This window comes from Triturus cristatus, chromosome 5_1, assembly GCF_964204655.1.
Source record: "Triturus cristatus chromosome 5_1, aTriCri1.1, whole genome shotgun sequence".
NCBI classification, from domain to species: domain Eukaryota; kingdom Metazoa; phylum Chordata; class Amphibia; order Caudata; family Salamandridae; genus Triturus; species Triturus cristatus.
In genome coordinates this window covers 953,784,791-953,808,586 of record NC_140587.1, presented here as the reverse complement: position 1 = coordinate 953,808,586, position 23,796 = coordinate 953,784,791, and the positions used below count along the sequence as shown (strand labels likewise).

At 44.2% G+C, this 23,796-nt stretch overlaps 1 protein-coding gene across 1 annotated transcript in view; it reads left to right on the top strand.

Moving 5' to 3' along the window:
- Window positions 1-23,796, top strand: part of CIDEA (cell death inducing DFFA like effector a) — a 135,575-nt gene that overhangs the window by 22,875 nt on the left and 88,904 nt on the right. The window lies entirely within an intron of this gene.

The following is a 23,796-nucleotide window of genomic DNA, read 5'->3' as shown; positions in this document are numbered from 1 at the left end:
TACAGTAACCACCTTAATTTCAAGAGGCAAAATACACCAAATAATTCATAGCAAAGCTAAAATGATCAATGATGACGGTACCTGGAAAAGGGAGGAGGGTAAAAGAGAAAGTAGGCATAAAAGACAAATTTTGCTGATTATATTTACCTATGTCTAAGATGAACCCAGCTCCTTAATGGGGGGCCAGATAGAATCTCCAAGACAGGTTACAGGTAGAAGATCGAGCAGATTCGGATCTGGAAGGGTAACTTAGTCTAATGTACTATGCCAGCGTTGCACCACTCTCTGGCACTACTCTCCTCGGGTATCCCTTTTCTGCAATCCCTCTAGATTACTAGATTATCGATCAGTATCTCGAACTTTCGGACAGAGTTTCTGGCAGCAACAGGGTCTGATACAGCGTTTCGGACAATAACTGGAGCAGCATACGCGTTGGGTCAGTGACGAGTTGGAATGACAGATCTGACAAGTCGGACGAGGTCTCTAGCTATCTTACCTCAATTATACTGTTTCTTGATTTGTGTACCACCCCCCAATGTATCATTCTATGTTTTCCCTTATTCTGATTGGTCAGGCTGAAGAGGTGAGTTCATCACACCACCTAAAAATAAGGTTTTCTCTATAAGCCATTGTTTTATGTGCCGGCCCCTTAATTTTCTTTTCCCATAGCTTTATTCCCACACGCATTTCACATTACTCAGTAAGTTAAACATTTTATTCAATATTGTTGCTCTCGCAGGGGTCATCAGTTGAGCTTCCCAGGCTTCTTCATTCAAGGTGGCCTTGACTGAGTGACACGGGAGCCATCATTGTTTCCGGCCAGTCTCTATGCGCACGCGCGCAGTTCAAGTGAGGTAGGGATTCCAGTCACCCTCCGAGGCCCAAATAGGAACTTATAATAAAGTCAGAAAAAGACACGTTAGAACATGTAAACAAACGATTTCAATGTATACCACTTATTTCTACTCTATCCCCATTTACTCATTTAGATCTTTTGCATTAGTGTTTAATAGAACTTACAAGATTTCGTTTAGCAGTAGCAGGTGCATTAGCATGTGAGTTCAAAGCAGCCATTTTTAGTGCCATTGCGCAGCTGCAAAGGTTTCCCACCGAAAGCGACAGTCATACTATGTAGATGCAGTAGGCGCATGCGCAATAGAAATCCCGCGTTTTGTCGGCCATTTTAGGACATTCATGTTACGGGTTAGTAATGCACCTAGAAAAGCTTCCCCTAGATAAAAGTGTTTGTGGTGTATTGCGGTTTTAGTATTCATGAAACAAATTGATTACATTATTACATGTTATATGAGAGGATTGAATCCAAGCAAGTTTCTTTCGCGAATCCTTGCTCCATCAGGGGGATGAATGCCCTGTAGTGTCTGGAATCGGGATGCAAATCGATCTGATGATATGCTGACGTCATATCTAGCAAACGGAACCACTTACCTTCCTTTAGAGTGGTTGTCATTTCTGTGATGTTGGGTAATGGATGGTGATCTACCCATATGTGGCGGTTCAAATTGCGAAGGTCAACACAGGTGTAGAGCCCCATTGGCCTCCTTGGCTAAAACTATTGGGGAAACACAATCGAAAGACTCGATTGGTTCTATAACGTTGCTAGCACACAACTTGTACAATTCTTCTTTTTTTTTTTTTTTTAATCCATCTCCCAAAGCTAAAGGTACTCTATGAACCTTGTGCAAAACTGCTTCCACTCCATCAACCAACCTTATTTTGTGTTTGAAACCCTTAAATAGGCCTAGCTCTTTCTTAAAAATTTCAGGGTACATTGACTCCCATCGTTCTTCCTTGATAGTTTGAACACTGATTAAATCTTTCTTCAGTATTACTTGGTGAGGATCATTGGGATCCAGTACAATCCCCAAATTACCTTGGTCCTGCCACCCCAACAAACAAGCATCATCTTTTGCCACATACACCACACCTTGGGATTCACTGTTCTTGAAACATAAATTAGTATTGAATTCACCCACTACATCAATAGTTTGCCCACCATAACCAACTGCTCGTATTGTCGAATGCCTTAGAGATATCCCTTATGTTTGAAGCAAATTTTCCCATATCTTCTCATTTATGAGAGTAATCTTCTCACTTATGAGAGTAAAAGGAGACCCTGATTCGGCTATCAATTTGATGTCCACTTCATTGACATTCAGTACGCATAAAGTCCGTCTTACTCCTCGTGTGATAGTAGTGCCTGCGTTTGAAGTGTGCAAATGTCCTTGAGATCTTGTTATGATGTAGATTTGGTCTTCTTCACTTGAGGATGATTCTCCCTTGTGGGTTGTTCTACATTGACGAATCTGTGTTGAATTACATTTTGCCAGCATACTTACAGACTTTAGGGAAATGTCCTCTTTTTGAAACACTTAGCGCAGGTTTTATCCATAGCTGGACACACTCTGGCATTTCCAAGATGGTATGTGTTGCCACACCAGTAACACTCCCAACACTTGTAAGTGTGTTTAGAGCCCAATTTCACACTTCCGCTGGTCTTTCTTGGCATGGTTTGTCATTCAATGTTTTGTATTTGCTATTGACAGCTAATACTTCTTGGGTAGGAGTTTTAGATTTAAAATTGCCCTTTGTTCCAGATAAGACGTTGTGCTGTTCCTGGTAGCTATTTCCAACGCCTTTTGTAAAGTCAAATCAGGTCTGGACAGCAAAGCCCCTTGAACTTTTTTTATTGCTTGTTTTCTCTACTAATTGGTCTCTAATCATTTCTTCTTCAAACACTATGAAACAGCCAAAATATGCGAAGCACCAACATAGCTAGATGCTGCTTCTCCGGGTAACTGCGCTCTTTTGTAGAATTTGTGCCTTTCTAACGTAACATTTTTGCAGGCTTTTAATCTAAAGATTTGATGGCTTTGGCATATTCATCTTCAACACCAACACCTTCAATTTACATGACCACAATCTTTGAAATATGTTACAAAATACTAACGCCTTCTGAACCTAAACAGTGTCTCAGAATAGCAAATTTATTTTTGTGTGTGAACGAATCCCCTTCAAGAGCATCTACATATGCCTCAAAACCTTCTTTCCCTTTTTCCTAATCAGATTCAGGGGACGCAGGATTTGGTGTGAACGCAGCCGGTGGCTCTATCACTTGTTGCATGAATATGTCATTTCTACACAAGTTTATTCAGAATACTGGATTTTATAAAGAAATAATAGTTACAATAAAGATTCAAAATTAAATATGTAGTGAGTGAGTGTATACCTTATACAACAATTTGCTATGTACCAATGTTTGTTTCCTTAAATGTAAGGGATACACTTGGAAGAGAGTTTAGGTGTGTGTGTGTCACCATTGGCAGTACTTGGAATTTAGTTTATTTTGATGCAGGACAAGCGTGATCATTAAGGTGTGTGTGTCACCGAAGTTGACGTAACAGGACACACTGTATATTCTGGTGTGTGTGTGTCTGCTGTATATGCTAAACAAAGTGGAAGAAATGGGGAAAATGGGCCAAGGTTAGCCCAAAGCAAAATGGCCGCTACGTGATTCACGGACATCCGACACAGGTCAGGCAATCGGGCACAGTGCAGCTCGCGCCGGAGCTCGCAATGGGAGCCAAAACGTTGTGTCTCCCTAAAGTGCCCACCACGATAGACAGTACCTTAGGATGGGAAAAACGCTTCATCGGATGCGCTCTTAGCGCTCAAGTTTGATCTTCTTCTGCGAAGGAAAAATCGACGACTCCGATGCTGCCAGGCAACACGTGGGGGGTCCTGTTGGCTGGCAACTCGTCGCTAGTGAAAAGATCCAGCCCGTAAGTTTCCAAATATAATTTTTATTGCCAACAAGACAGAAGCGGCCACTTAACCCCTTCCCTCCAGCGACCTGGTCCACAACTGTCTCCCTCAACTCCCCCCATTCTAGAATCCATCCCCCGTGACATTCCACCTATGCAACGTGTGGCATGAAAAGAGACAATACAACCCAACATGGGTCTACTATTCAGTAACCAAAAAATGTTCAAGCCTATCCCACTTGAAAAATTGCAAACTACCAGGCTCTAAACTGAATGACCTGGTGGTACTCACACAATAAGGAGCAAATTCATTGTCAGATTAGAAATCCAAAAAACCTGCAGAGAACACACGCTTCATATAGCCTGTTTGACATGTGGTCCAGGACTGTAGAACAACTTGCCGTTACATCTCAGCTTTTCTCCCTCACCGGTGGACTCGAAGTACCTCAAAACCCACCTCTATCCTACCTTCCTACATTCTTTCTAGATGTTAGACCTTCCCTTCTTTCTTCCTCCCTTTGATATTTGGTGCTTCCTTCAGCATGTTGAGGGGTGCCAGACAGAGTACCCGGTCATCTATCCTCAAAACCTCTTATGCATAATTTTCCTTCTTGTATAGCAGTCTATAGGATCAAAATATGGTCATGCGGTCTTCAATCGTGTTCTCTATCCCATTTACACAGGTCCACCTGGGTATATATTTCAGTCATATTTGATCGGCACAGAATACCTTTCTTGATAGCATTGTATGCCCTTGAGTTATTTTTCATAACTGTCACCACGTCCATCAGGACCCATTTGGAGACATGTTTAAAAATAAACTCCTCTTGCAATGGAGTTGCTAGAATGCCAAATGACATTTCTGCAAACGAGAACAGAGTATCACATGTTACTAAGCATCCAATGTCAATTATTTTCTTACCTCGTTAAGCAGCTAATCCATTTAACAAGCTTTGTGTCTCCTACTAGAATGGATCTGTACTTGACTTTCCAGGTAACTTAAAATTAACTGCTGGAATCAGTGACTCCTTCAATTTGAGATATATTAAATGCAGGCTTAGCAACTGTAATGGCCTATCTATATTCTACTTCTTGGTCACAATCCTCCTTGAAATCTACTTCGATGTGAGGATAAAAAGATTCAGTATAGCTGCCCTAGAGATGTTCTGATTTTACCATGTGATTATTATTTGTGATCTGCTGGTATTATGTCCTCTGTATATGCAACAACGTTCTGTGTTGCCTCAGATTCTATGCACACCTAAATACTTTCTGATGTTCTGCTGTGTTACTAGACACAGACCTAGTTGAAAAAAAATTGTTATGTACAGACCTTATAGCCAGCATGAAGTTTGGTGGTATTATTTTGTATAAGTGGGTCATAGCGAGGAACATCAGTCCGGGGTGCCCTTTTCACTTTTACTGTTTACCCAGATGGTTAAGATAAGAGAGCTGTTGCTGGGCTGGCTCATAAGAACTGGTAATGTAGTGCATTCTTTGTTGCTGTACACCAAGGATGCCATTGTGTACCTAAATCGGCCTGATAGATCGTCACCTATATTGTTTCAGGAGTTGGGAAGGATTGGTGAATAGAGAATCGGTATTTTGTTAAAGTTTCAAATACATAATCTGGTGCAAATCAGGATATTGCTCAACCGTTCCATGCCTATAAATTCTCCAACTACCATTTGAACTCTTTGCGCTCCCTGCTTCAATGTCTTTGTCTCCATACCACAGACCGCTTGACAATCCAGACCTATTGAGATGGTGCAATGCCCTGTACTTCAAAGGTCCTGGAAAAATCACCTGAATTGATGAGGACAGAAGCCCAATTAATACTGCCAATTTTCTCAGTCCTCCTTCTTCCTTCTTTAATAAACTTCTCACCTCCCTTTCTATCAAACATATTTACCTCTCTGGTAAAAGAAGATGACCTTTTACTGTGTCCTCTAAAAAGCCCCCAAAATTCACCCTCTGACATGGAATCAAATGCGACTTCTCTAGATTTATTACAAAACCTAACTATTCCAATAGAGTTTTCATTATACGAACCTGAGACTTTAGTACCTCTGCATCCTGGTTCATTATCAATATGTTATCCAAGTAAATAATCAGTCTCACACCTTGTTCTCTCAGAAATCCAATTACTAGCCTCAAGACCTTTGAGAAACACCAAGAAGCAGATGAGGGACCAAAGGGAAGACACCTGAATTCGTACAACTGCCCTTTCTATCTGAATTGAAGATAACACTTGACTCTCCTGAGCAATTGGATCTGAAAATTTGCATCCTTCAGATCCATCTTCACCATCAAATCCCAATCTAACAAAATGTCCCTCAACAGATATCTACCTTCCAGTTTGATATGCCTGTATGTTAGAAAAGTACTTTAGTTCTCGTAAATGTATTATGGGTCTCCAATCCCTGTCCTTTTTCTCCACTAAAAAATTGGGAATTGACCAACCAGTTCTTCCCCAACTTCCCTTATCACTCCTTTCTATAGTATCTCTTGTATTTCCTCTGCTACATTATCCTTTAGATTGTCCTTGAAATATAACTGTCTTGGCTCTCTCCAATGGCCCGTGGGTCGCTCGTTATCTTCCCACGTTCTTGAATAAAGAATCTGAATCTCCCTCCTATGTTTCTCTTGATAGAACCAATACCATTCCTCGTACTCACCTTGTCCTGAAAAGTTTCCCTGTACTCTTCCTCATGCCGATCTGTGTCTGCCTCCTCTTCCTCCTTGGGGGAAAAAACCCCTCCAGAGTTCTGGTTTCCCCTGAACGCTCCTCTAGTCCAGTGGTCTTCCATCGTTTTTGCTCTGAGCGCCTCTAAGCAAAATGTTTTGAAGTCGGGCCCCCTCTCCAAAACTTTATGGCAACAGATGGGAAGGAAGCAGGAGGGACAGGGCTTTTTTCTACAGCTCATAATCCACATTACATATGAGACTTATAAAACAGTAAATGCATCAAACCAAAAACAGTTACTGATCTAAAAATGCTGCTCCCCATAATTGGGGTGTTGTGAGCCCCTTGCACTCCCGGACCCTCATGCAACTACACCTGCTGCACCAATAATAAATGTAGTCCTGAGTAGCAGGCTATCTGCTTTGCCTCTGTCATCCCAACATAAGCTCCCATTCTCTAAAGTGAGATAGTCATTAGTGTGATGCAATTGGCCCCTCAGACCCCTAGGCCCCAGTGCTTCTACTTCACTAATGAGCTAAAGCCTTGCATAGAGGGCAGTCTCTTCTGCCTTTTGTTTGAAAACATGGACTCCTATCTCCACATTCCCCTCCCTGCAATCTTCTGGAGGCCAAATGAAGGTGTCTACTTTGCTTTAATTTTACCCTCCCGTGGGCCATTGCCCTGAGGCCCAAATCAACATTGGCACAACAATTGTGAAGTGGGTCCAAACAAAGCAAAAAAGAATAGGAAAACAGCCATAAAGGGGATTTTGTTGGCTTCTCATACCGATGGGCCCTGGTGCCACTGTATCTACAGTACCAGTAAACTTTCTGCCCCTTTGTTAAAAAGCAGCAAGGGATACCTGGCCATGAATGCTAGCAAGGAAAATGGGCCCGACTCCATTGTTTAATTGTAAGACAGACAAAGTTGAGCAGCATTGGGCACTTACACACCTGACAGCAGTACCGGCTGCACTAATGGATAGCTATTTTTATTTTTTTAAATTATTAAAAAGACCCCTTCTATCATTACCTTCCTTGGGGTATCTTTCAGAAAGCAGTCTATAGGCATTAGTAAATAAATGAATCCTGCTCCTTGCCTTTTTCTCCTGGCCCATTACTCTGAGGCCTAATGAGTCAGAGGGGCAGGGCATTGCATCTGAATGCAACTCTGCTGGTATCCTCCTTGCCACCTCCTGGGCACTTTTTTTTTTTTACAAAAACAACTGCCCCTAAATAGTTAATGCTGATTTTAATGTGCCTCTGCCTGAAAGCATAGGGTAGGATGGTAGTGTGGAGAGAAGCCTTCGCACCAACGGTTAATCGATCGAGTCACTTAAAGCCAGGGCCACTGGAATTATGAGAGTCTACTGCGGCAGCACTTTCCGTATATTTATGTGGTTCTCACATTTACTACATAATCCACCATCTGCTTCATAATCTGCAGATTTTAACAGAAAACATTTGATTCTAACTCAAATGAATGAAAAGTTAATAAAAACATGGCAAAATGTTCCGGAGCAGTGGAAGGCTCTTCGCAGAGGTTGAATGGTAATCTCTCAGCTGCTTATTGCTGTATGTGGGTGTTAAAATGGAACTAATGAGGTAAAATATTTTCCCAGGCACAGTAAAAATGACAAAATAGTGAGGTAATACTAACCACAAAATGTGGTGTATTACGCCGCATAATTAAAATTTTCTTGCTACACAATTTAGTTAGCCCTGCCCCATAATTTAGTCCTCTCCTGGTGCATAATTCCAGTGGCTTAGTTTTAAAGCTTCATGGTGACAAAGATGTATTCTTTTTGAGATGTAATGTAGGGGTGTGGTCAGCTGAATTCTGCTATAATGGGGACACTTCAATCAATCAATCACACGTTTGTTAAGCACTACTATTCACCCGTGAGGGTCTCAAGGCACTGGGGGAGGGTGGTTTCGCAGGTTCCAGTCCATCAAGGAGGGGGTCTGTCGAAGAGCCAGGTTTTGAGGATTCTTGTGAAGATGGGGAGAGATGTCTGTCTGAGGTGGAGAGGGAGGGCGTTCCAGGCTCTGGCCGCGAGGAAGGAGAAGGAGCCTGATCTGGTCTTTCTGGTGCGGGGAACCACAGCGTAGGAGTGCTGGGCTGATCGTAGGGTCTTTCGGGGTGCGTGGAATTTATGTCGGCTGTTCAGGTATGCTGGTCCGGTGTTGTGGAGGGCCTTGTGAGCGTGGGTGAGAATCTTGACGGTGACTTAAGCTTCGATGGGGAGCCAGTGGAGTGTGCGCAGATGCTGGGAGATGTGGCAGTGTCTAGGCAGGTTGAGGACCAGTCTTGCAGTGGTGTTCTGTAGCTTGCGTGTGAGGTTTTTGTTTATTCCGGCGTAGAGTGCGTTGCCATAGTCGAATCTGCTGGTGACCATGGCGTGAGACACTTATAAAAATGTTTGCATTAGGTAGAGTCTGACTATTCCCCAATATGCCAGCTAGGGTCCAATTATGTGTCGCTCAGGTTTCACACAAACACAGTGTAGGTATTTGCCAACTGAGGTCTCATAACATTAATAGTACATTTGTCAATGGTTAATTTATCTTACATTTATTTTCAAAGTAAGCTGTTTTCACATTATTTAATATGCAGTTGCCTGAGGGCGAAAAAAACAAAATACTATTTTTGTTCTTTTGTTTTTCCAGCCCCAAATGCACTTCAAGGGCTGCGTGTTAATGAAGATAGCCTGGACAAGGCTGCGCTTCCAGGCAATTTGCAAGTACCTACAGATGCATTTGCACCCTCATGGGAACCCATCGGCGGTCCCCCTTGCGGTGTGCCCCACAGTTTGAAGACCCCTGCTCTAGCCTGTCCATATGGCTCTAATAGTAGAGGTGGCCCAAATGTTGCTCTCTTCTTGAGGCCCTACCATATAAACCTCCACCTCCAAACACCTTCCTCATGGAATAATGAACCTTACCCAAGTCAGTAAATATTTGCTCATTTTCCAAGGGTTTTAACTAAACCCTTTCCAAAAGGAAGTCGCTTAGCCTTCTCAGGAGGCCCTTTCCTTGCCAAGTCTCCCAACTTTAGACTTGTATGCAATAATACCCCCTTCATCTTTCAGCGAACAGACCTGCATTCGCATTTCCCCAAAAACATATTACTCCATCCACGTAATAAGTTTTATATCGCAGTTATTTCTTTTTTACATAAGCATCTTACACCATGTCACAAATTCTTGCTAGAGGCCCCAACACATCAAGCAACTTATCTTCATACTGTTTAACACACCACACTCACTGACTACGAGTGAGTGGGGTGTGTTGTTTTGGTCCTGAGGCGGAAGCTGGGACATTGTTTTTAAACTTTGCTGCTTGTATCAAAAAGCCTACTATCGTTTTTAAACTCGCTCCAAAAGATTGCTTATTTGGAGAAAACTGCATTTTTAAAAAATACTAAAATCAAATCGCCACTTACTATCAGTTACCACTGAAGTGAGAGCGGATCATGCCCCCCTCGAGAACTTGATTGAGTCTCGGCTCACCTGCCGAACTAGTATTTCCGGGCCCGCCATCTTGGGTGAGGAATACCAGATAATTGACCAGGGCTAGGCCCCTCCCACCCTCACGCCCTCGCCACTATAAAAACACCTGAATTCTCCACATCTTCACTGACTACGAGTGAGTGTGGTGTGTTGTTTTGGTCCTGAGGCGGAAGCCGGGACATTGTTTTTAAACTTTGCTGCTTGAATCAAAAAGCCTACTATCGTTTTTAAACTCGCTCCAAAAGATTGCTTATTTGGAGAAAACTGCATTTTAAAAAAATACTAAAATCAAATCGCCACTTACTATCAGTTACCGCTGAAGTGAGAGGGGATCCTGCCCCCCTCGAGAACTTGATTGAGTCTCGGCTCACCTGCCGAACTAGTATTTCCGGGCCCGCCATCTTGAGTGAGGAATACCAGATAATTGACCAGGGCTAGGCCCCTCCCACCCTCGCCACTATAAAAACACCTGAATTCTCCACATCTTCACTGACTACGAGTGAGTGTGGTGTGTTGTTTTGGTCCTGAGGCAGAAGCCGGGACATTGTTTTTAAACTTTGCTGCTTGAATCAAAAAGCCTACTATCGTTTTTAAACTCGCTCCAAAAGATTGCTTATTTGGAGAAAACTGCATTTTAAAAAAATACTAAAATCAAATCGCCACTTACTATCAGTTACCGCTGAAGTGAGAGGGGATCCTGCCCCCCTCGAGAACTTGATTGAGTCTCTGCTCACCTGCCGAACTAGTATTTCCGGGCCCGCCATCTTGAGTGAGGAATACCAGATAATTGACCAGGGCTAGGCCCCTCCCACCCTCGCCACTATAAAAACACCTGAATTCTCCACATCTTCACTGACTACGAGTGAGTGTGGTGTGTTGTTTTGGTCCTGAGGCGGAAGCCGGGACATTGTTTTTAAACTTTGCTGCTTGAATCAAAAAGCCTACTATCGTTTTTAAACTCGCTCCAAAAGATTGCTTATTTGGAGAAAACTGCATTTTAAAAAATACTAAAATCAAATCGCCACTTACTATCAGTTACTGCTGAAGTGAGAGCGGATCCTGCCCCCCTCGAGAACTTGATTGAGTCTCGGCTCACCTGCCGAACTAGTATTTCCGGGCCCGCCTTCTTGGGTGAGGAATACCAGATAATTGACCAGGGCTAGGCCCCTCCCACCCTCACGCCCTCGCCACTATAAAATGATCACTCTACCCAGGAGGTGCAGCGGCGGCGCCGGCGGGGCGCCGAAGGCGCGACAAAGGCAAGCCCGTCTGCGCCCGTCCGCGACCGACCGGGACCAGGGGCCACGACCGCTGGCCAAAATAAATCCATCCAATACTCGTCCAGCACTCTACATCAACTACGAGGCCCCATCCACGACCAATGCCTTGCGTCCTGGAATCCCACCTCAAAACTTTTCTGCTGCCCACAGTGCACGTATCAAAGTGGCCCAAAAACACCCCCTCCCTCATACCTTATGTTCCTGCTGAACTGCAGGTCTCTCCCTAAACATGCTGCAGAAATATCTCTGTTAATCTCCGACAAAGAACCAGATGCCATTTTCCTCACGGAAACTTGGCTACAACCTGAATCTGACCCCGATGTCATTCAAGCTCTTCCCGCAGGATACCAAATACTCCGGGTCGACCGTCCATCTGGGAAAGGCGGCGGCATAGCCATTATTTACAAGAATTGCTATACCTGCCGCGCCTCTCCAACTACCCTATCCAGCTGCGAACATCTTACTTTCTCGCTGGACTTCTCCCCCACATGCACATTCTCAGGGACTCTTATCTGTCGGCCACCGGGCACTCCGACTAACTTTATAAACCAACTCGCACCGGAGGTAGCCAATTGTGTCTGCTCCTCGCCTAACTACACCTTATTAGGCGACCTGAATGTGCACCTAGATGACCCCCTAGATTCAGCTGCCGCCGAACTACGCAACAATCTGGAGGCACTAGAACTCTCCCAGCGAGTGCTGCAACCCACCCACGATAAAGGTCACCTCCTGGACCCCATCTTTACTAACTGTACCCATCTCACAGTTAGTCCATCCATTCCCCTCCCATGGACGGACCATTTCTGATCCCATTTATCTGGGCGCCGTCCGGACCACGTCCTAAACCTTCCACCGCCTCTTGCAGGGACCGCAAATGGTCCCAACTTAACACCAACCTGTGGACAACCACTCTGGAAGCCTCTGTCCCAGTAAACAACCCCGATCCGATTATTAATAATGACAACTTCAACAACTGGATCACCACCTCCTTAGATCTTACTATCCCATTTAAGGATATCAAACCCAAACAGAGACCAAAAAACGCTCCTTGGTACTCACAGGACCTGCGCACTCTTAAAAAAGAATGCAAAAGATTGGAACGGAAATGGCGCATTGATTACTCATAAATCAGCAAAAATGAATATCGGGCCGCCATAAAAACGTATAAAAATGACATAAAAAAAGCTCAAGCTACCTTCTACGAAAACAAAATTGACGAAGCAGCATCCAAACCCAAGGAAATATATCAAATCGCGAAGAGCCTGCTCAAACTTCCCGATAAACCACCAGATCCACTCACTGCTCAAACTCGCTGCAATGAACAGGCAGACTACTTCTTCAATAAAATAGCCACAATCTACTCATCTTTCCCCCCACCCCCTCATCCCAAAATAGAACAGAAGGATATCAGTCCACCTCCAATTACCACCCTAGAAAACTTTCCACCACTGGAGTCCACCAGCCTGGAAACCATATTACTCCAGGTAAAGTCCGGACCTCCCAGCGACCCAGCCCCAGCTCAGTTTCTCAGAACAATCACCCCTATCATCCTGCCCACCATTCTGAACTTAATCAACAATTCACTTTCCTCAGGACTCGTTCCCCCAAAATGGAAGCAGGCAACAGTCAAAGCCCTCCTGAAAAACCCAATCTAGATCAGATGAACCTGGGAAATTACCGCCCAATCTCCCTGTTACCTTGGATATCCAAAATCGTGGAAAAGCACGTCAACCAATCCCTCACAGAATTCCTGGAAACAAATAAACTACTGGACTCATCTCAAACTGGGTTCCGCCCCATGCACGGAACAGAAACCGCTTTACTAGCTGTAACAGAAGGAGCAAGAATGATCGTGGATCAGGGCGGCACTGCGGCCATTATCTTATTGGACCTCAGTGCCGCCTTCGACACTGTGAATCACGACATCCTGCTTCACAGAATCTCAGAACTAAGGATAACCTCTACAGCGGCGGCCTGGCTACGATCATTTCTGTCAGAACGCTCCTTCCGAGTCTGCGAAGGCGATACCACCTCGCCCAGTAAACCACTCAGTTGTGGGGTTCCCCAGGGTTCGTCCCTGAGCCCCACACTGTTTAACATATACATGCACCCCCTCGCAGAAATAATTTGCCCTTTCGGCGTCCAAGTCGTGTCCTACGCGGATGACACGCAACTGGTGGTTACCCTAAATCATCCTTCTTCATGTCCTAATGATCTCAGAGGCTGCATGGAAGCAGTAAGTACCTAGATGAGTCAGTCTTACCCGAAACTAAACGGCGACAAAACAGAGCTAATGGTACTGGGCAACTCCCCTCAAAAATCCATTGAGTCTCTGTGGCCACCAGATCTAGGCCCAGCACCCCCAGCCAGGAACACCATCAAGAACTTAGGAATTTGGCTTGACAGCACATTATCCTTCGGACACCAGGCAACCAAATTATCTGCCACCTGCATGGGCATTATAAGACTCATCCGAAAAATCCTACCGCTTCTCCCCTACAAGGCCAGACAGATCATGGTCCCGGGCCTAATCCTCTCCCGGCTGGATTTCGGAAATGCCCTTTATCTAGGCGCCCCTGAATCAACCTTGAAAAGACTCCAGGTGATTCAAAACTGCGCTGCCCGCACGCTTCTGCGCATTCCCCGCCGCCAATCAGTGAAATCTGAACTAAAAGCCCTCCACTGGCTGCCAGTAAAAGACAGGATCAATTTTAAAAGCATGTGCATTGCCCACCGTGCCTACTGGAGGAAAGGAGCAATCCTGAACCATACCCTGATTACCCCCTACCACCCCACCAGACAGCTTAGGTCGACTCATACCTTTCAAGTCATCAGACCCAGGTTCAAAAGAGAAAGGAGTGGAGGAAGAATGTTCTCAACAAACGCGGCAAGGCTCTGGAACTCCCTCCCAATCTCTATTCGTTCAGAACCCAACCTTCGGCACTTCCGGAAAAAACGAAAAACCTTTCTCTTCAGCAGATAAAATTGACCCGCCCACACACCTGTACTTGGCTAAGCGCTAGGATGCCTGCGGGTAGCTATCGCGCTCTACAAAAACCATATCCAATCCAATCCAATCCAAGGGTCCTGTTTAAGCCCTTTCTTGGATCTCTGCCCAACTTGAATAAAAAAGAGATCAAATCTGGACCCAATTTTGGAGTCATAGTCTCCTTGACATCAATTACTGGGCAAGAATATCCTTCTCTCATGATATTTATCCCCCTTCCCAACGATCTTCTGAACCAATTTTTAATATACGCTGCACCATGGTCCATAGGCCACCATTCAGAAGTGCTTGGATGTCTTAATTTCTAAGGGATTAAACACTGCTTGATCCAGTGGATCCCTTATCTCCTTTTTAATATTAATCTTAGTACTCTCCTTACTCGCAAACTTGTAACCATCATCATATCCCAAATTCAGGATATACTCCCCTAGATCTGCATCCAAATGTCGCTGATTCCAAGTAGGTTGATAACCCTTCTCCTTTGCAGGATCACCTGCCTTACTTGTGTGCTGTGTTGGACATCACTACTGTGCAAGTTACTTGAGACTCCTCTTCTCTCTTCCGAATCACTGGAAACCTCAGTTTCTTTGCTAAGCTTTCTTTTCCTCAAGCACTTCCCTCCAGGCCCTCTATTAGACCTTACCTCATCATCCGATATGGACCAAAACTCCTAATCTTCTATAGATTTTCCTTTCTACCTACCCTTCTTTAAAAGTGATTTTAATGTTTCTGGAACAGTGTCCCAAATCTCCTTACTCTTTATTGACTCCTCCTGCTCTTCTGTGTAAATGCATGAATTCCCTCAGACATTATCATCTTTAATGTAGTCCTCTAATTTCCCAAACTATAACATTAACCATGACAACTGCAACTTTTTAAAAATCAAAATCCAATCAAATTTCATATCTAGATTCTCCTTGTATAATATTGTTTTTACTTGTTTTCCAACCACTCATTAAGAGTTGCACACTGCTAAGCAATGCACTTCAGAACACCATCACACTAATCATAGTAGGACAGAGTCTGTCTCCTATGGAAAATGTCTCTTTTTGCAAAATATGAGTGATTTCTTTCAGAAAATAAGTGTATTGCTACGCGCATCATCATGTTTAGAAAAAGGAGATGGCCGCCCCTAAACTATTCCCCTTGCGCTCTGTATGCCTGCACGTGCACCACAGCATGTGCAGGACAGGATGCAAGCCAAATGATAGTCATTGGGCAGTTACATCACGATTTTTAGTCTTTTCTGCTGTTTGTCCTTTAAATATATAATTCCATATAATCTCACTTTTTACCTGTTAAACGCTATTATTCTTAAATCAAAAAGTTACCCTCTAATACATCCTTTATATCTAATACATGATCCCTCACATAACTACCTGAAAATTGGGGTAAATGTCACACAAACACAATCTCCTCACACCGACAGACTAAATGCCTTCCCATACAGCCAAATATAAACAGAATTACAATAACTATCTGCTCATGAGCAGCAAACAAAAGAGGAAGAGAATGGAGTTCAAGAGACTTATATGGACTATTTGGGGTTCTATTTGATTATGAGTTCATGTTGTGTTCTGCTTTAGATCTTTTAAGGTTGCTGCTCAGAAGTGGTGTATATAAAGGTTGATACATAATGCTAGCCCCCTGTCTTGACATAAAATTGCATTGGAGAAATTGCTAGGGCACAGGGTTACAATGGGAAATAAATGGGTCAAGATATTTGAGAATACAGATGGTACACAAGGCTGAAGGATAGTTTGCTCACAATATGGGAAGAGTTCTCCAGGTCATAGCTCTTCAGTGCGGTTTTGGAATACCCTTCCTTCAGTCGCTGAGATGGCTTGTACCATTAACAAAATACATTATGCATCCCAAGGTTGATTTTTAAGGAGTTAGACAACCTGTTGGTTTTAATCGTGTGGGGGGGTTGTGAAGCAGAGTTCTGCTACAATGACCCCGCCCTCCTCTAAGCCCTAAAAACTACCTTGACCCCCTAAACCCTAAATTCTACCCTGCCCCCCTAAGCCCTAAAAAGAATTACGATCCCTGCCCCCTCCCTGAGCCCTAGAATGGCCCCTTAAACCCTCGCACCTGACATCTAAAACTACCCTCTCCCTTCTAAAAGCAACCCCCTTTCTTAGCCCTGAAAAGTATCCAGACTCCCCCAGCCCTGAAAACTACCCCGACCCTCCCCCTTTCCAACCCCAAAACCATACAAACTGACCCCCTCTAAAACCCGGCCTCAGCCCCACTTACCTTCCTGTGCCACGTCCTCTCCTGATCCTTCCTGATTCTGTGAGCCAGCAACTTGACCGCGCACTGCCTTAACCACGCATAAGCGTGATTAAGGCAAGCGTGGTAGCGCTTGCGAAGTTAGAACAGGCGTGGCTGAGGTCACGGTGTTCTGACTGTTTCCCTTGGGGATCCTGTCTAGACTTAGGATGTGAGAATTCCTCATACATTTGCACTACTGGGGATGGTTCTGGCGGGTAGCAGTTTGCTAGCTCTGTCCTGGGGGCCCTACAATAGCCTTTTGGTAGAGGGACATATTGGAGTGGTCACTGGCCGAGGAACTTGGAATGCAAGAATTTGTGATAGACGTTAAGGTACAAGAAGGCCTGGCTTCATGGGCGGGCATATTTCACATGAATATTTTTTTTAATTTCATTTGAAATATGCCAGAGTAAAGTATGTATTTAATAGTGGTTGTTAATAAAAAAAGAGGAGCTTTTTAATAGTGGTTGTTAATAAAAAAAAAAAAGAGGAGCTTTTTATTTTGATTTCAAATTATCTTTATTAATTTTCCTGTAGAATCATAACAAGAGCTGGTAACAAGGTCGAGTACAACAGTATACATGACAAGGTATTTAGCTGAGCATAAAGTATTACTAGCGATAGGTGTTCATCTTGACAATGAAGTGACCTCTTAGTCAACAGCTCAAGAAAGGAAAAAATAGAGTGAAAAGAAAAGGAAGGAGGAAAGGAGAACCAGAAAGGGGAGAGAAGAGACAGTCCAGTGCCCTAACCCATTACGTAGTATGGCATAATACAGTAAACATCCAGCAAGCACAAATTCCATAAATGTAAAGCCCCCATAGGAAATATCGTTCCAAATAAAGAGTTCATGGCGGTTTATGAGAAGCAAAGTAGTCGTCCAGGGTAGACCACATGCTCCTCGTTGGGGATTTCCAAGGCGAGTGTTGCAAGACGATGTTGTCTGCCCCCCTGAGGTGTATGACCCAGTTCATCCAGCCGTTGTAAGAGGTCTTGCTAGTGTCTTTCCAATTGGTGAGTATCATTTTGACTGCAGAAATCAACAATAGGTCAAGAAGAGCTCGGTCATCTTCCGATTGCAAATCCTCCTGTAAAAAAGCAGTTACCACAGTCGGCAAATTCCTGGGGAGTACACAATTAAATAATTTATTCAAAAATGAAAGGACCCTATCCCAGAAGGGCTTCACTACAGTACAGTGTATTATAAGGTGAGCCAAATCTCCTCTGCCCTGGTTACAATTCCAGCAGATGTCATCCTCCCGAATCCCCACGGAAAACAGCCTAGCTGGTGTCCAAAAAGCCTTGTGTAATAACCAGAATTTAGTTTGAGAAAGAACTGGGGAAATCTTATTGCGTGAAACTGAACCCCATAAGGAGGGCCACATCTCTACAGTCAACTGAGTAGGCGAGAGCAAGTTCCAATAATCGACTACCTTAGCATTAATCTTTGAGGATTTTGGGCGCAACAGTTTGTAAATCTGGGAGACCTGATGGCCAAGCCTATTGAGTTTTGTTACAAATGCGGGCAACGATGGGGAACTAGAGGACAGTCTGGATTTCGCAATGGCAGCCCTCACTTTCAGGAAATTATAAAATTCAATATCGGCTAAGTGATATCTAGTTTGAATTTCCCTGAATGTCAATGGGAATGCAGTGTTTTCCAATTGATGGAGAAAAAAGATACCTTTTTTGCACCAGGATTCAAAGAATAGTGGTTTACCATTGTAGAGGAACTTGGAGTTTAGCCAAAGCGATTCCATGTTGGAGCCCTTCATCCTGACCTCCAGGGTCCTATCTATTTTCAAGAGAGCTAATTTAGTGTTTTTAAAGATGGGCTTGGAGTGGGAGGCGACAAGACGATTGGCAGTGAGAGTCGACAGATGATGTATGTTATTGAGGAGGGCCTTTTCCACTTCTAACCACACTGGTATATAATTACCAGGAGGAGAAACCCAAAGTAGGCCTTGTTTCGCCAAAAAGGCGTATTGGTAGAGGCGAAAATCCGCCAGGTTAACGCCTCCCAGCTTCTTATCAAGCCTCAATTTACGGATGCTAATTCTGGCTTTTTTCTCGCGCCAAAGGAATGACGTTAAAAGGGTGTCTAATTTATGATGAAAGGAATCAGTTAGCATAAGTGGGAGCATGCATATGAGGTAATTAACTAAAGGGGTAACCATCATCTTGACAGTCTCAATTCTTCCCCACCACGTGATAAATTTTGGGGACCATGCATCCAAAAGTTTCTTAATTTTCTCTAGAAGCACCTTTTCATTTTGATACAGGGTGTCCATGATATTGTTCCCAAATTCAATCCCCAAATATTTAATGTAGCCCGCTTGCCATGCTAACCCAGAGTCCCCCAGCATATCGCTAGTGCAGAACACATTTAATGGTTTAACTTCCGATTTATCTCTATTGAGTTTATACCCGGAGTGTATAGAATATAATGCAATCGTGTCCATCAGGGCTGTAATTGAGGAATCCGGGCACTCAGTGACTATCAATATATCATCCGCGTAGGCGGCCAATTTGACTTGTACGCCACTGATGTCTACTCCTTTAATATCTGTATTGAACTTAATGGCCTGAAGAAGAGGCTCCAATGCCAAGAGAAAAAGTGATGGAGATAAGGGGCATCCCTGTCTGGTACCCTGATAAAGGGGGAAGGCCTCCGAAAGTGACCCGTTAACAGCTATACGGCCAGTCGGTTTTAGGTATAGTGACATAACCATTTTAATAAACTCATCACCTAAATTAGAGAAGTGCAAGCAACGTTCCAAAAACGCCCAAGAGACTCTATCGAAGGCCTTCTCGGCGTCTAACGTGATGGCAACAGAGGGCTCACTTTTAGTTGCCGCATTTTCCAATACATGGCATAGCAGACGTGTGTTATCATTGGATAAACGATTCCGGAGAAACCCCACCTGGGAATTGCCTATCAATTTATGAAGGACCGAATTTAGCCTAACCGCAAGAATTTTGGCATATATTTTACAATCGACATTTATAAGCGAAATAGGTCTATAATTTTTTGGATATACGGGGTCTTTCCCATCCTTGGGGATAACGACAATGTTAGCTTCGGACATAGAGTCAGGCGTGCGTCCTGTGGTGGCACTGTGATTAAAAACCTGTTTCATAGTAGGGCCTAATTGAGCTAAAAAGGATTTATAGAAGGACGCCGTGAAGCCATCTGGTCCTGGCGCTTTATTCTCCTTCAAGGATCTGACCGTCTTTTCTATCTCCGAGCTATTGATTTCCATACCTAACATGGCCGAATCCGCTTCTGAGAGTTGTGGTAGATTGAGATCGCGGAGGAAAGCAGAGCATCTCTCACTGTCAAAAGTCTGATTATTAGAATACAGGTCTTGATAGAATTGTTTAAAAGTATTGAGAATGCCATTATGTGTTGTGTGAGTTTGGTTGTTAGCGTCTTTGATTGAAGAGATGACATGTTGGTTTTGTCTATGTTTAAGATATGAAGCTAGGAGTTTCCCAGCCTTATTGGCTTCACATAGATTCAGAGCTTTAAATTTATTAATCCACACCCCCGCTCGTTCACTTAGTATCTTATTGTACTCATATTTCTTCTGTGTCAAAGTCAACAATAGAGTAGCATCGTTAAAGGACGCAATGTGGGCAGTTTCTAAATCTCTAATTTCTCGTTCTAGTAGGAGTAGTCTTTGGTTCAGGCTTTTATTTAATTTCGTTTTTATTGCAATGACTAGTCCCCGTATAGTGGCCTTCAGTGCAACACAGTGAATATTTATGTTAGTATCATTCACCCTGTTATGACTAAGTTAATCTGTAATGGCCTCCGCAATCTTCTCTCTGTCTGCGGGGTCCGACAAAACATCATTATTAAATCTCCATCTTTTAGGAGTTTGTGTCTTGTGGCTTCCCGTTAATTTAAGCGAAATGCAAGAATGATCAGAGATCAGCCGTGGGGCTATATCAGTATCCTCTATGAGGCAGGTGTATGCCCCAGAGACAAGGATATAGTCAATCCTAGTGTACGAGTTGTGAGGGGCCGAGTAGAAAGTGTAGTCCCTTGTGTCTGGATGCTGGAGTCTCCATGGATCTTTAAGATTAAGTTTAGAGCAAATAGTTGTGAGTATCGCATGTGAGCTCGTGGGATGATACTGGCAGTTAGACTGCCTGTCAATTATCGGGTCCAGGGGCAGGTTGAAATCTCCTGCCATTACCATAAGATCATCCTGGGGTATACTGACCAATCTGTCTGAAACGCTGGACCAAAAGGAGGGGTCGTCCGCGTTAGGCCCATAAATTTTGACTACATGTATTAAATCCTCTCCTCTCCTCAAGTGAGTGATCAAAAAACGACCATCATTGTCGTGCGCAGAGGATTCTAGCGTTATGTTAGCAGATTTCGAAATCAAGGTAATGACACCTCGTTTCTTCTTATCAGCTTTAGAGCATGCCATTTGTGAAAACCAGTTACCTTTAAGGAGGGTAATGTCATCCTCAGAGAGCTTTGTCTATTGTAACAACACAATGTCACTTTTTGTCTTGGCCAAATACTCTAAGACTTTACGCCTTTTCACAGGGTGATTAAGACCCTTAACATTTAGAGACACAATCTTCAGATCGCTCGATAGGGCACATTGTTTGTTAGTGGCCATCAGGGTCGGTTGCAAATGGTGAAATCATTAAGTATGGGACTTGACACAGGAACAAATGCGAATAGTTAGAAAACCATATAGCAGGACTCATATGGCAGCCATCAATAACACATATCTGCAGCAGCATAATCAATTTAGAATCCAGACATTCAAATCCTGAACATTGTATATGGGATACAGGGCACCAGACATGTCTAACGAGCAGAAGAAGCCGGGAAAGGAGAAGAGTGAAGGAAAAGGAGAAAAAGAAGAAAGAAAAGAAGAGAAAGAAAAGTATATGGAGAGCAGCCGAGGAATCAACAATAAAATCAGTGAAAACGTTATTGAAATCACGGGCGCTCTCAACCCAGTCACCCCCCTTCCCCTCCCTCCCCACCCCAACCGGAATACTTAGCATGTGGGAGGTGCGACGACAGAAGTGTCCGCCCGCACCCCGGAGGAAACCTCATAATCAGGACATATACAGATCTTCCCAATATCTAACGAACAGTTAACCTTCGGCTGAAATGCAAGCCTAAATAGGAACAGATATCAACCACCAAAATACCATCTCAACCCATAAAGGGCGTGTACACAGACTCAAATTACGTATGAATAGGTGCAATACCCCGGGTCATTCGAAGGGAGCAATGTTATGAGATACGATGGAGACAGTGCCCTCATTACGTCGGACCAGGTGAGGACTTTCTTTTACTGGCAGAAATCTGTGACGAGTCCATGTCTTGAGCAGGAGGACCCTCTAGATAATTCTCAAGATCTCTGGGGTCGGTGAAAAAGAGGTGTCTACTCCCATCAGTGATCTTAAATCTAGTAGGGCCGACAAAAGAGAACAGAATACCTTTGCTCTTCAGCTTGTCCCTTAGATTAAGGAAACCCTTACGCATATCAACAGTAGGTTTCGAGAAATCTTGGGTGAAAATAATTTTGTGACCCTTCCAGATGAGTTGATGGTTTTTCCGGGCATAGGTAAGTATTGCTTCAACCTGTCGATATCGCAGAGGCTTACAGATGATTGGACGAACCCCCTGCCGTGAAGAGGATTTAAATGATGGGATTCTGTGTGCTCTGTCCAATTCAAAGGGGTGGTCAAACGATATGCCAGTAAATTTCGGGATCCAGTCCTCAAGAAAGGCCAAGCAAGATCCTAGAGCCTCCTCCGACCCCTCCGGAACACCAAGTATTCGAATGTTACCTCTCCGATTACGGTCTTCCAACTCAGCTGTCTGTCTCAGGAGCATAGACGACACCTTCTGCAAGGATTTTACCTCAGAGCGTGACTTGGCAACGATGTCCTCAACGTCACTGATCCTCTGTTCAGCTACAGAGAGTCTATTATTCACCGTGTTCATATCTGCTCTAATGGCCGTTATTTCCAACTTTATAGAATCTGTAGTTTGTTTAGTTGATTTGGCCAGCTCGTGAACATCGGCCAGTTTTTTAAGAATTAAGTCCAATGTGCTATTGATATCTGGTTTCATTTTGATGGGCGAATCTGACTGTGAGGGTTCACCTTTATTCCTTTTGTGCATCAACTTAGAGTCGCGGTCCGCCATTTTAGAGGTAGTGGGATGCGGTATATAAATGGATAATTAGGTGGTCGTCTGCCTGGGTAATGAAAACGTCTAGGGACTCTCGGGAGCGCCGTGCTGGGAGAAAGAAAGTCACAAAAAGGACCCTTATAGAGATGGTAGCGGATCAGAGTGACAATGCGTGGTCATAAAGTGTGATCATATGAAGGGCTATTGGACCAGGTAGCCGTGAACATGCCGATTGCAGTGTTAATTTACCCAGGTATAGTAGGAAAAGCCGGCCTGCACCGACGCATCTGGAAAAAGGAACAATCCTGTCTCCGGTTTGGTGTATAGATCCTTCCCTCTATAATTCGCACCAATAGAGCGCAGTGCTTGGTGTGGCAGAGCTAGGTGTGCAACTCCCACCCTCCGCAATTCTCAGCAGAAGAGCACACACTAGAGTGACAGAGCACAAAGATAGGGAAAGCAGGAGAGTCAAGGCTGCTACCAGATACTAGGGCACGAGCCATGTTCAAGTGGCTGATGGAACGGCGTAAGAGGACCCCAACCGGGACACAAGCGGACCCATGGCATGCGCTGGGCTCAGGCTGGTTTCTCGAGAGCAAGCGATAGTTGAAGGACTGAGATTGGATCGAGGTTTAGTGCAGCCATGCCGCCATCTTGAAGTCAGGCATGCCGGTACCCCAATAGACGGCTCACCAGGTCATCCAAGACTCTGAAAGCACCCTGGCCTCAACTCGACATCAGCGCGAGTGAGCAGTCGTGCTTCGCCGATATCCATGTACCTGTCAGGAGACGTCTTGTCAGCCGCACGGGACCGTCCAAACGAGACATTCAGGTAGGCGCCATTTTGGTACTCTTCGCAGCGCGTCGTGAAGCGGATCTCACCCCAAAGTCGACTTTCCAGCCTCCGCCGTCAAATGCAAGGGGCTCCCCGAACTCCAGACACCTTACAGAGCGATATCAGCGCCATCCGGTGCACGCCTAATCGGTCACAGGGCTCAGGAAGGACAGCGTTTTCCTCCGGTCCGACGGAGCGGCTAAATCAGGCGGCCATTTCTACTGCCGTCCAAGCCAC